General features: G+C 46.5%; 6 non-coding genes across 6 annotated transcripts; all 6 read left to right on the forward strand.

Annotated features, from left to right (window-relative positions):
- Positions 1–503: 503 nt before the first annotated feature.
- Positions 504–694, forward strand: LOC130316927 (U2 spliceosomal RNA). Its single transcript, XR_008864131.1, has one exon. It is a non-coding gene; the product is annotated as a U2 spliceosomal RNA (small nuclear RNA).
- Positions 695–2,784: 2,090 nt separating this feature from the next.
- On the forward strand, positions 2,785–2,975 carry LOC130316928 (U2 spliceosomal RNA). The gene has a single exon (XR_008864132.1). It is a non-coding gene; the product is annotated as a U2 spliceosomal RNA (small nuclear RNA).
- A 2,087-nt stretch (positions 2,976–5,062) lies between these two features.
- Positions 5,063–5,253, forward strand: LOC130316929 (U2 spliceosomal RNA). The gene has a single exon (XR_008864133.1). It is a non-coding gene; the product is annotated as a U2 spliceosomal RNA (small nuclear RNA).
- A 2,087-nt stretch (positions 5,254–7,340) lies between these two features.
- LOC130316930 (U2 spliceosomal RNA) lies at positions 7,341–7,531 on the forward strand. Its single transcript, XR_008864134.1, has one exon. It is a non-coding gene; the product is annotated as a U2 spliceosomal RNA (small nuclear RNA).
- Positions 7,532–9,616: 2,085 nt separating this feature from the next.
- LOC130316932 (U2 spliceosomal RNA) lies at positions 9,617–9,807 on the forward strand. Its single transcript, XR_008864136.1, has one exon. It is a non-coding gene; the product is annotated as a U2 spliceosomal RNA (small nuclear RNA).
- A 2,083-nt stretch (positions 9,808–11,890) lies between these two features.
- LOC130316934 (U2 spliceosomal RNA) lies at positions 11,891–12,081 on the forward strand. The gene has a single exon (XR_008864137.1). It is a non-coding gene; the product is annotated as a U2 spliceosomal RNA (small nuclear RNA).
- The last annotated feature ends 67 nt before the right edge of the window (positions 12,082–12,148 follow it).

Here is a 12,148-nt window from a genome sequence, read left to right on the forward strand (position 1 = left end):
GCAGCGACAGCTTTATGAGGAGCATCAGCACTGCTCTGCCTGAGCAGAACCATCACCGCCATAGGTTGTCAAATAACCCGGATTTAACCCACACAGGTAAGTCCAATGGGGTGCAGGCATGTCCTCTATGCTTACAGCTTCCCGTGGGTGTTGGTTTGATACCGTTTGGGGGACAGCCAAGGAGGCATCTGCAGGCAACAAAGGTAGGTGTGTGCTTGTGTGTGTGTTTCCTATGCAGATCCTAAGCCCAGTGTCACATGCAAGTAGGAGGAGTAAGAAGGGTTCCTGGCAAATCCGGGTTATGGATTGCATTTAAAAAGGCCCCGTGGGAGTGCAATGGGCCCCTGTCTTGCTGCTATGGGTTTAGGTTCTGCTGTGTGTACTGGTGGTTGACTGCCCCCCAGCCCAGAGTGTGCATGGAAAATTGTCTGGCAGCCTCCCTGACAGCAAGCAGTGATAGTGCCCATGAAGGGGACCTTGTTGGGCCCGCCCCTTTCACGGTTATCGCTTCTCGGCCTTTTGGCTAAGATCAAGTGTAGTATCTGTTCTTATCAGTTTAATATCTGATACGTCCCCTATCTGGGGACCATATATTAAATGGATTTTTGAGAACGGGGGCCGATTTCGAAGCTTGCTTCCGTCGCCCTATGCATTGACCCGATATGGCAGTATCTTCGGGTACAGTGCACCACCCCCTTACAGGGTTAAAAAGAAAGATTCCTACTTTCATTGCTACCTGCTTGCTGGCTAGCCAGCTAGCCAGCCCTGTGGGCCTTGCTGCTGCTGCTGCTGCTGCTGCAGCCAAAAAACAAAAGGTGGTGCTGCTGCTGCTTCTGCTGCTTCTGCTTGTGTCTGGCCGCTGTTGGAGCGTCCAGGCACAGGACTTCTGCTGCTGCTGACTAAATGGCCTCCTTAATTGGATCATTTGAGTAGCCAGCACACCTGTGCAGGTAGGGCATGACATGATAGGCAGCTGCCTTGATAGCGGGTGGGTGCTGAATGTTCCTAATTGACAAAATAAGATTAATGCTTATGAAGAAATATAAAATCTCATCCCTTCCCCAATATCGCGCCACACCCCTACCCCTTAATTCCCTGGTTGAACGTGATGGACATATGTCTTTTTTCGACCGTACTAACTATGTAACTATGTAACATAACATGGGGGGGGGGGGGGTCTCCTGGCTGTTCACACAGGTGTGTCATTGCTGTACATTGACCATGCATTGCTTCTGTGGTATTGCAAAGGCAAAGACAAATGCTTCCAGCCATCCATTGCACTAATGGATTGGTCATCAGCTGGCTGTCTATGTCCCGCATCAATATAGACCAAAGTACAGAGGGTTAGGCTATGCTATAGTGCACCTACCTGATGCATCAGAAGGTGCGAGGCCCTTGCTAAATTCTGTGCACAGACTTTGAGATCTATGCTTTAGACTGTATCTAAACCTGCTCCAACATGGACTGACATTCTGGCCTACTTTCAGCCGATGCGACTTGTCTGTCGCTGAACAGTCGCTTTTTATGTATTCAGCACCTATGTATAATGTTGTAAAAATGCTCTAGAAGCTAAAGTCGCAGAAATGTCACACATATTTGGCCTGCAACTTTCTGTGCGACAAATTCAGACAGGAAAAATCAGTATAAATCCTTAGAAAATTATCCCCCAGTGTCTCCATCTGCTGGCGGTATTGAATAAGCATTGCTGCACTGATGGGGTATGCATTAGACGAAAAAAAAGAAGAAAAAGAAGAATAATACGCCCAGAAAAGAGGCGAAAAGGAGAAAAACGTAAAAAAACGTGAAAAAAAAGTAAGAGGAAGAGAAGGGAAAAAAAGGTGGAAATGGGTTTAAAAGTGATTTCGGCGGAGAAATATATATATATATATATATATATATATATATATATATACGCGCACACACACACATATATATAAACGTATTCTCCGTTGAGATATTGCAGCCGCTGCTGTGTCCAGGCCCAGGAGCCTTAGCACTGTGCTGTGATGTCACTCAATACCACTGACATCACTAGGTGTAAACAACATCTCTCCTTTGCTGTGTATGTGACTATGGAGCTGTTTGGTGATGTCGTCTATTATGGCCTTCATAGAAGCAACAGGAGATTGTTGCATCCATCTAGAACCCTCAGAACTACAGTGCTATGATGTCACTCACTTCCACAGGCCTTGCAGAGTGTAAACAACAACAACCCAGCTTTGTCGTGTATGTAACCATAGGGATTGTGATGTCACCTAGAACCTTCACAGCAGCGACAGCTTTATGAGGAGCATCAGCACTGCTCTGCCTGAGCAGAACCATCACCGCCATAGGTTGTCAAATAACCCGGATTTAACCCACACAGGTAAGTCCAATGGGGTGCAGGCATGTCCTCTATGCTTACAGCTTCCCGTGGGTGTTGGTTTGATACCGTTTGGGGACAGCCAAGGAGGCATCTGCAGGCAACAAAGGTAGGTGTGTGCTTGTGTGTGTGTTTCCTATGCAGATCCTAAGCCCAGTGTCACATGCAAGTAGGAGGAGTAAGAAGGGTTCGTGGCAAATCCGGGTTATGGATTGCATTTAAAAAGGCCCCGTGGGAGTGCAATGGGCCCCTGTCTTGCTGCTTAGCAATAATGGTATGGGTTTAGGTTCTGCTGTGTGTACTGGTGGTTGACTGCCCCCCAGCCCAGAGTGTGCATGGAAAATTGTCTGGCAGCCTCCCTGACAGCAAGCAGTGATAGTGCCCATGAAGGGGACCTTGTTGGGCCCGCCCCTTTCACGGTTATCGCTTCTCGGCCTTTTGGCTAAGATCAAGTGTAGTATCTGTTCTTATCAGTTTAATATCTGATACGTCCCCTATCTGGGGACCATATATTAAATGGATTTTTGAGAACGGGGGCCGATTTCGAAGCTTGCTTCCGTCGCCCTATGCATTGACCCGATATGGCAGTATCTTCGGGTACAGTGCACCACCCCCTTACAGGGTTAAAAAGAAAGATTCCTACTTTCATTGCTACCTGCTTGCTGGCTAGCCAGCTAGCCAGCCCTGTGGGCCTTGCTGCTGCTGCTGCTGCTGCTGCAGCCAAAAAACAAAAGGTGGTGCTGCTGCTGCTTCTGCTGCTTCTGCTTGTGTCTGGCCGCTGTTGGAGCGTCCAGGCACAGGACTTCTGCTGCTGCTGACTAAATGGCCTCCTTAATTGGATCATTTGAGTAGCCAGCACACCTGTGCAGGTAGGGCATGACATGATAGGCAGCTGCCTTGATAGCGGGTGGGTGCTGAATGTTCCTAATTGACAAAATAAGATTAATGCTTATGAAGAAATATAAAATCTCATCCCTTCCCCAATATCGCGCCACACCCCTACCCCTTAATTCCCTGGTTGAACTTGATGGACATATGTCTTTTTTCGACCGTACTAACTATGTAACTATGTAACATAACATGGGGGGGTCTCCTGGCTGTTCACACAGGTGTGTCATTGCTGTACATTGACCATGCATTGCTTCTGTGGTATTGCAAAGGCAAAGACAAATGCTTCCAGCCATCCATTGCACTAATGGATTGGTCATCAGCTGGCTGTCTATGTCCCGCATCAATATAGACCAAAGTACAGAGGGTTAGGCTATGCTATAGTGCACCTACCTGATGCATCAGAAGGTGCGAGGCCCTTGCTAAATTCTGTGCACAGACTTTGAGATCTATGCTTTAGACTGTATCTAAACCTGCTCCAACATGGACTGACATTCTGGCCTACTTTCAGCCGATGCGACTTGTCTGTCGCTGAACAGTCGCTTTTTATGTATTCAGCACCTATGTATAATGTTGTAAAAATGCTCTAGAAGCTAAAGTCGCAGAAATGTCACACATATTTGGCCTGCAACTTTCTGTGCGACAAATTCAGACAGGAAAAATCAGTATAAATCCTTAGAAAATTATCCCCCAGTGTCTCCATCTGCTGGCGGTATTGAATAAGCATTGCTGCACTGATGGGGTATGCATTAGACGAAAAAAAAGAAGAAAAAGAAGAATAATACGCCCAGAAAAGAGGCGAAAAGGAGAAAAACGTAAAAAAACGTGAAAAAAAAGTAAGAGGAAGAGAAGGGAAAAAAAGGTGGAAATGGGTTTAAAAGTGATTTCGGCGGAGAAATATATATATATATATATATATATATATATATATATATATATACGCGCACACACACACATATATATAAACGTATTCTCCGTTGAGATATTGCAGCCGCTGCTGTGTCCAGGCCCAGGAGCCTTAGCACTGTGCTGTGATGTCACTCAATACCACTGACATCACTAGGTGTAAACAACATCTCTCCTTTGCTGTGTATGTGACTATGGAGCTGTTTGGTGATGTCGTCTATTATGGCCTTCATAGAAGCAACAGGAGATTGTTGCATCCATCTAGAACCCTCAGAACTACAGTGCTATGATGTCACTCACTTCCACAGGCCTTGCAGAGTGTAAACAACAACAACCCAGCTTTGTCGTGTATGTAACCATAGGGATTGTGATGTCACCTAGAACCTTCACAGCAGCGACAGCTTTATGAGGAGCATCAGCACTGCTCTGCCTGAGCAGAACCATCACCGCCATAGGTTGTCAAATAACCCGGATTTAACCCACACAGGTAAGTCCAATGGGGTGCAGGCATGTCCTCTATGCTTACAGCTTCCCGTGGGTGTTGGTTTGATACCGTTTGGGGACAGCCAAGGAGGCATCTGCAGGCAACAAAGGTAGGTGTGTGCTTGTGTGTGTGTTTCCTATGCAGATCCTAAGCCCAGTGTCACATGCAAGTAGGAGGAGTAAGAAGGGTTCCTGGCAAATCCGGGTTATGGATTGCATTTAAAAAGGCCCCGTGGGAGTGCAATGGGCCCCTGTCTTGCTGCTTAGCAATAATGGTATGGGTTTAGGTTCTGCTGTGTGTACTGGTGGTTGACTGCCCCCCAGCCCAGAGTGTGCATGGAAAATTGTCTGGCAGCCTCCCTGACAGCAAGCAGTGATAGTGCCCATGAAGGGGACCTTGTTGGGCCCGCCCCTTTCACGGTTATCGCTTCTCGGCCTTTTGGCTAAGATCAAGTGTAGTATCTGTTCTTATCAGTTTAATATCTGATACGTCCCCTATCTGGGGACCATATATTAAATGGATTTTTGAGAACGGGGGCCGATTTCGAAGCTTGCTTCCGTCGCCCTATGCATTGACCCGATATGGCAGTATCTTCGGGTACAGTGCACCACCCCCTTACAGGGTTAAAAAGAAAGATTCCTACTTTCATTGCTACCTGCTTGCTGGCTAGCCAGCTAGCCAGCCCTGTGGGCCTTGCTGCTGCTGCTGCTGCTGCTGCAGCCAAAAAACAAAAGGTGGTGCTGCTGCTGCTTCTGCTGCTTCTGCTTGTGTCTGGCCGCTGTTGGAGCGTCCAGGCACAGGACTTCTGCTGCTGCTGACTAAATGGCCTCCTTAATTGGATCATTTGAGTAGCCAGCACACCTGTGCAGGTAGGGCATGACATGATAGGCAGCTGCCTTGATAGCGGGTGGGTGCTGAATGTTCCTAATTGACAAAATAAGATTAATGCTTATGAAGAAATATAAAATCTCATCCCTTCCCCAATATCGCGCCACACCCCTACCCCTTAATTCCCTGGTTGAACTTGATGGACATATGTCTTTTTTCGACCGTACTAACTATGTAACTATGTAACATAACATGGGGGGGTCTCCTGGCTGTTCACACAGGTGTGTCATTGCTGTACATTGACCATGCATTGCTTCTGTGGTATTGCAAAGGCAAAGACAAATGCTTCCAGCCATCCATTGCACTAATGGATTGGTCATCAGCTGGCTGTCTATGTCCCGCATCAATATAGACCAAAGTACAGAGGGTTAGGCTATGCTATAGTGCACCTACCTGATGCATCAGAAGGTGCGAGGCCCTTGCTAAATTCTGTGCACAGACTTTGAGATCTATGCTTTAGACTGTATCTAAACCTGCTCCAACATGGACTGACATTCTGGCCTACTTTCAGCCGATGCGACTTGTCTGTCGCTGAACAGTCGCTTTTTATGTATTCAGCACCTATGTATAATGTTGTAAAAATGCTCTAGAAGCTAAAGTCGCAGAAATGTCACACATATTTGGCCTGCAACTTTCTGTGCGACAAATTCAGACAGGAAAAATCAGTATAAATCCTTAGAAAATTATCCCCCAGTGTCTCCATCTGCTGGCGGTATTGAATAAGCATTGCTGCACTGATGGGGTATGCATTAGACGAAAAAAAAGAAGAAAAAGAAGAATAATACGCCCAGAAAAGAGGCGAAAAGGAGAAAAACGTAAAAAAACGTGAAAAAAAAGTAAGAGGAAGAGAAGGGAAAAAAAGGTGGAAATGGGTTTAAAAGTGATTTCGGCGGAGAAATATATATATATATATATATATATATATATATATATATATATACGCGCACACACACACATATATATAAACGTATTCTCCGTTGAGATATTGCAGCCGCTGCTGTGTCCAGGCCCAGGAGCCTTAGCACTGTGCTGTGATGTCACTCAATACCACTGACATCACTAGGTGTAAACAACATCTCTCCTTTGCTGTGTATGTGACTATGGAGCTGTTTGGTGATGTCGTCTATTATGGCCTTCATAGAAGCAACAGGAGATTGTTGCATCCATCTAGAACCCTCAGAACTACAGTGCTATGATGTCACTCACTTCCACAGGCCTTGCAGAGTGTAAACAACAACAACCCAGCTTTGTCGTGTATGTAACCATAGGGATTGTGATGTCACCTAGAACCTTCACAGCAGCGACAGCTTTATGAGGAGCATCAGCACTGCTCTGCCTGAGCAGAACCATCACCGCCATAGGTTGTCAAATAACCCGGATTTAACCCACACAGGTAAGTCCAATGGGGTGCAGGCATGTCCTCTATGCTTACAGCTTCCCGTGGGTGTTGGTTTGATACCGTTTGGGGACAGCCAAGGAGGCATCTGCAGGCAACAAAGGTAGGTGTGTGCTTGTGTGTGTGTTTCCTATGCAGATCCTAAGCCCAGTGTCACATGCAAGTAGGAGGAGTAAGAAGGGTTCCTGGCAAATCCGGGTTATGGATTGCATTTAAAAAGGCCCCGTGGGAGTGCAATGGGCCCCTGTCTTGCTGCTTAGCAATAATGGTATGGGTTTAGGTTCTGCTGTGTGTACTGGTGGTTGACTGCCCCCCAGCCCAGAGTGTGCATGGAAAATTGTCTGGCAGCCTCCCTGACAGCAAGCAGTGATAGTGCCCATGAAGGGGACCTTGTTGGGCCCGCCCCTTTCACGGTTATCGCTTCTCGGCCTTTTGGCTAAGATCAAGTGTAGTATCTGTTCTTATCAGTTTAATATCTGATACGTCCCCTATCTGGGGACCATATATTAAATGGATTTTTGAGAACGGGGGCCGATTTCGAAGCTTGCTTCCGTCGCCCTATGCATTGACCCGATATGGCAGTATCTTCGGGTACAGTGCACCACCCCCTTACAGGGTTAAAAAGAAAGATTCCTACTTTCATTGCTACCTGCTTGCTGGCTAGCCAGCTAGCCAGCCCTGTGGGCCTTGCTGCTGCTGCTGCTGCTGCTGCAGCCAAAAAACAAAAGGTGGTGCTGCTGCTGCTTCTGCTGCTTCTGCTTGTGTCTGGCCGCTGTTGGAGCGTCCAGGCACAGGACTTCTGCTGCTGCTGACTAAATGGCCTCCTTAATTGGATCATTTGAGTAGCCAGCACACCTGTGCAGGTAGGGCATGACATGATAGGCAGCTGCCTTGATAGCGGGTGGGTGCTGAATGTTCCTAATTGACAAAATAAGATTAATGCTTATGAAGAAATATAAAATCTCATCCCTTCCCCAATATCGCGCCACACCCCTACCCCTTAATTCCCTGGTTGAACTTGATGGACATATGTCTTTTTTCGACCGTACTAACTATGTAACTATGTAACATAACATGGGGGGGTCTCCTGGCTGTTCACACAGGTGTGTCATTGCTGTACATTGACCATGCATTGCTTCTGTGGTATTGCAAAGGCAAAGACAAATGCTTCCAGCCATCCATTGCACTAATGGATTGGTCATCAGCTGGCTGTCTATGTCCCGCATCAATATAGACCAAAGTACAGAGGGTTAGGCTATGCTATAGTGCACCTACCTGATGCATCAGAAGGTGCGAGGCCCTTGCTAAATTCTGTGCACAGACTTTGAGATCTATGCTTTAGACTGTATCTAAACCTGCTCCAACATGGACTGACATTCTGGCCTACTTTCAGCCGATGCGACTTGTCTGTCGCTGAACAGTCGCTTTTTATGTATTCAGCACCTATGTATAATGTTGTAAAAATGCTCTAGAAGCTAAAGTCGCAGAAATGTCACACATATTTGGCCTGCAACTTTCTGTGCGACAAATTCAGACAGGAAAAATCAGTATAAATCCTTAGAAAATTATCCCCCAGTGTCTCCATCTGCTGGCGGTATTGAATAAGCATTGCTGCACTGATGGGGTATGCATTAGACGAAAAAAAAGAAGAAAAAGAAGAATAATACGCCCAGAAAAGAGGCGAAAAGGAGAAAAACGTAAAAAAACGTGAAAAAAAAGTAAGAGGAAGAGAAGGGAAAAAAAGGTGGAAATGGGTTTAAAAGTGATTTCGGCGGAGAAATATATATATATATATATATATATATATATATATATATATACGCGCACACACACACATATATATAAACGTATTCTCCGTTGAGATATTGCAGCCGCTGCTGTGTCCAGGCCCAGGAGCCTTAGCACTGTGCTGTGATGTCACTCAATACCACTGACATCACTAGGTGTAAACAACATCTCTCCTTTGCTGTGTATGTGACTATGGAGCTGTTTGGTGATGTCGTCTATTATGGCCTTCATAGAAGCAACAGGAGATTGTTGCATCCATCTAGAACCCTCAGAACTACAGTGCTATGATGTCACTCACTTCCACAGGCCTTGCAGAGTGTAAACAACAACAACCCAGCTTTGTCGTGTATGTAACCATAGGGATTGTGATGTCACCTAGAACCTTCACAGCAGCGACAGCTTTATGAGGAGCATCAGCACTGCTCTGCCTGAGCAGAACCATCACCGCCATAGGTTGTCAAATAACCCGGATTTAACCCACACAGGTAAGTCCAATGGGGTGCAGGCATGTCCTCTATGCTTACAGCTTCCCGTGGGTGTTGGTTTGATACCGTTTGGGGACAGCCAAGGAGGCATCTGCAGGCAACAAAGGTAGGTGTGTGCTTGTGTGTGTGTTTCCTATGCAGATCCTAAGCCCAGTGTCACATGCAAGTAGGAGGAGTAAGAAGGGTTCCTGGCAAATCCGGGTTATGGATTGCATTTAAAAAGGCCCCGTGGGAGTGCAATGGGCCCCTGTCTTGCTGCTTAGCAATAATGGTATGGGTTTAGGTTCTGCTGTGTGTACTGGTGGTTGACTGCCCCCCAGCCCAGAGTGTGCATGGAAAATTGTCTGGCAGCCTCCCTGACAGCAAGCAGTGATAGTGCCCATGAAGGGGACCTTGTTGGGCCCGCCCCTTTCACGGTTATCGCTTCTCGGCCTTTTGGCTAAGATCAAGTGTAGTATCTGTTCTTATCAGTTTAATATCTGATACGTCCCCTATCTGGGGACCATATATTAAATGGATTTTTGAGAACGGGGGCCGATTTCGAAGCTTGCTTCCGTCGCCCTATGCATTGACCCGATATGGCAGTATCTTCGGGTACAGTGCACCACCCCCTTACAGGGTTAAAAAGAAAGATTCCTACTTTCATTGCTACCTGCTTGCTGGCTAGCCAGCTAGCCAGCCCTGTGGGCCTTGCTGCTGCTGCTGCTGCTGCTGCAGCCAAAAAACAAAAGGTGGTGCTGCTGCTGCTTCTGCTGCTTCTGCTTGTGTCTGGCCGCTGTTGGAGCGTCCAGGCACAGGACTTCTGCTGCTGCTGACTAAATGGCCTCCTTAATTGGATCATTTGAGTAGCCAGCACACCTGTGCAGGTAGGGCATGACATGATAGGCAGCTGCCTTGATAGCGGGTGGGTGCTGAATGTTCCTAATTGACAAAATAAGATTAATGCTTATGAAGAAATATAAAATCTCATCCCTTCCCCAATATCGCGCCACACCCCTACCCCTTAATTCCCTGGTTGAACTTGATGGACATATGTCTTTTTTCGACCGTACTAACTATGTAACTATGTAACATAACATGGGGGGGTCTCCTGGCTGTTCACACAGGTGTGTCATTGCTGTACATTGACCATGCATTGCTTCTGTGGTATTGCAAAGGCAAAGACAAATGCTTCCAGCCATCCATTGCACTAATGGATTGGTCATCAGCTGGCTGTCTATGTCCCGCATCAATATAGACCAAAGTACAGAGGGTTAGGCTATGCTATAGTGCACCTACCTGATGCATCAGAAGGTGCGAGGCCCTTGCTAAATTCTGTGCACAGACTTTGAGATCTATGCTTTAGACTGTATCTAAACCTGCTCCAACATGGACTGACATTCTGGCCTACTTTCAGCCGATGCGACTTGTCTGTCGCTGAACAGTCGCTTTTTATGTATTCAGCACCTATGTATAATGTTGTAAAAATGCTCTAGAAGCTAAAGTCGCAGAAATGTCACACATATTTGGCCTGCAACTTTCTGTGCGACAAATTCAGACAGGAAAAATCAGTATAAATCCTTAGAAAATTATCCCCCAGTGTCTCCATCTGCTGGCGGTATTGAATAAGCATTGCTGCACTGATGGGGTATGCATTAGACGAAAAAAAAGAAGAAAAAGAAGAATAATACGCCCAGAAAAGAGGCGAAAAGGAGAAAAACGTAAAAAAACGTGAAAAAAAAGTAAGAGGAAGAGAAGGGAAAAAAAGGTGGAAATGGGTTTAAAAGTGATTTCGGCGGAGAAATATATATATATATATATATATATATATATATATATATACGCGCACACACACACATATATATAAACGTATTCTCCGTTGAGATATTGCAGCCGCTGCTGTGTCCAGGCCCAGGAGCCTTAGCACTGTGCTGTGATGTCACTCAATACCACTGACATCACTAGGTGTAAACAACATCTCTCCTTTGCTGTGTATGTGACTATGGAGCTGTTTGGTGATGTCGTCTATTATGGCCTTCATAGAAGCAACAGGAGATTGTTGCATCCATCTAGAACCCTCAGAACTACAGTGCTATGATGTCACTCACTTCCACAGGCCTTGCAGAGTGTAAACAACAACAACCCAGCTTTGTCGTGTATGTAACCATAGGGATTGTGATGTCACCTAGAACCTTCACAGCAGCGACAGCTTTATGAGGAGCATCAGCACTGCTCTGCCTGAGCAGAACCATCACCGCCATAGGTTGTCAAATAACCCGGATTTAACCCACACAGGTAAGTCCAATGGGGTGCAGGCATGTCCTCTATGCTTACAGCTTCCCGTGGGTGTTGGTTTGATACCGTTTGGGGACAGCCAAGGAGGCATCTGCAGGCAACAAAGGTAGGTGTGTGCTTGTGTGTGTGTTTCCTATGCAGATCCTAAGCCCAGTGTCACATGCAAGTAGGAGGAGTAAGAAGGGTTCCTGGCAAATCCGGGTTATGGATTGCATTTAAAAAGGCCCCGTGGGAGTGCAATGGGCCCCTGTCTTGCTGCTTAGCAATAATGGTATGGGTTTAGGTTCTGCTGTGTGTACTGGTGGTTGACTGCCCCCCAGCCCAGAGTGTGCATGGAAAATTGTCTGGCAGCCTCCCTGACAGCAAGCAGTGATAGTGCCCATGAAGGGGACCTTGTTGGGCCCGCCCCTTTCACGGTTATCGCTTCTCGGCCTTTTGGCTAAGATCAAGTGTAGTATCTGTTCTTATCAGTTTAATATCTGATACGTCCCCTATCTGGGGACCATATATTAAATGGATTTTTGAGAACGGGGGCCGATTTCGAAGCTTGCTTCCGTCGCCCTATGCATTGACCCGATATGGCAGTATCTTCGGGTACAGTGCACCACCCCCTTACAGGGTTAAAAAGAAAGATTCCTACTTTCATTGCTACCTGCTTGCTGGCTAGCCAGCTAGCC

This window comes from Hyla sarda, unplaced genomic scaffold, assembly GCF_029499605.1.
Source record: "Hyla sarda isolate aHylSar1 unplaced genomic scaffold, aHylSar1.hap1 scaffold_197, whole genome shotgun sequence".
Taxonomy (NCBI): Eukaryota; Metazoa; Chordata; class Amphibia; order Anura; family Hylidae; genus Hyla; species Hyla sarda.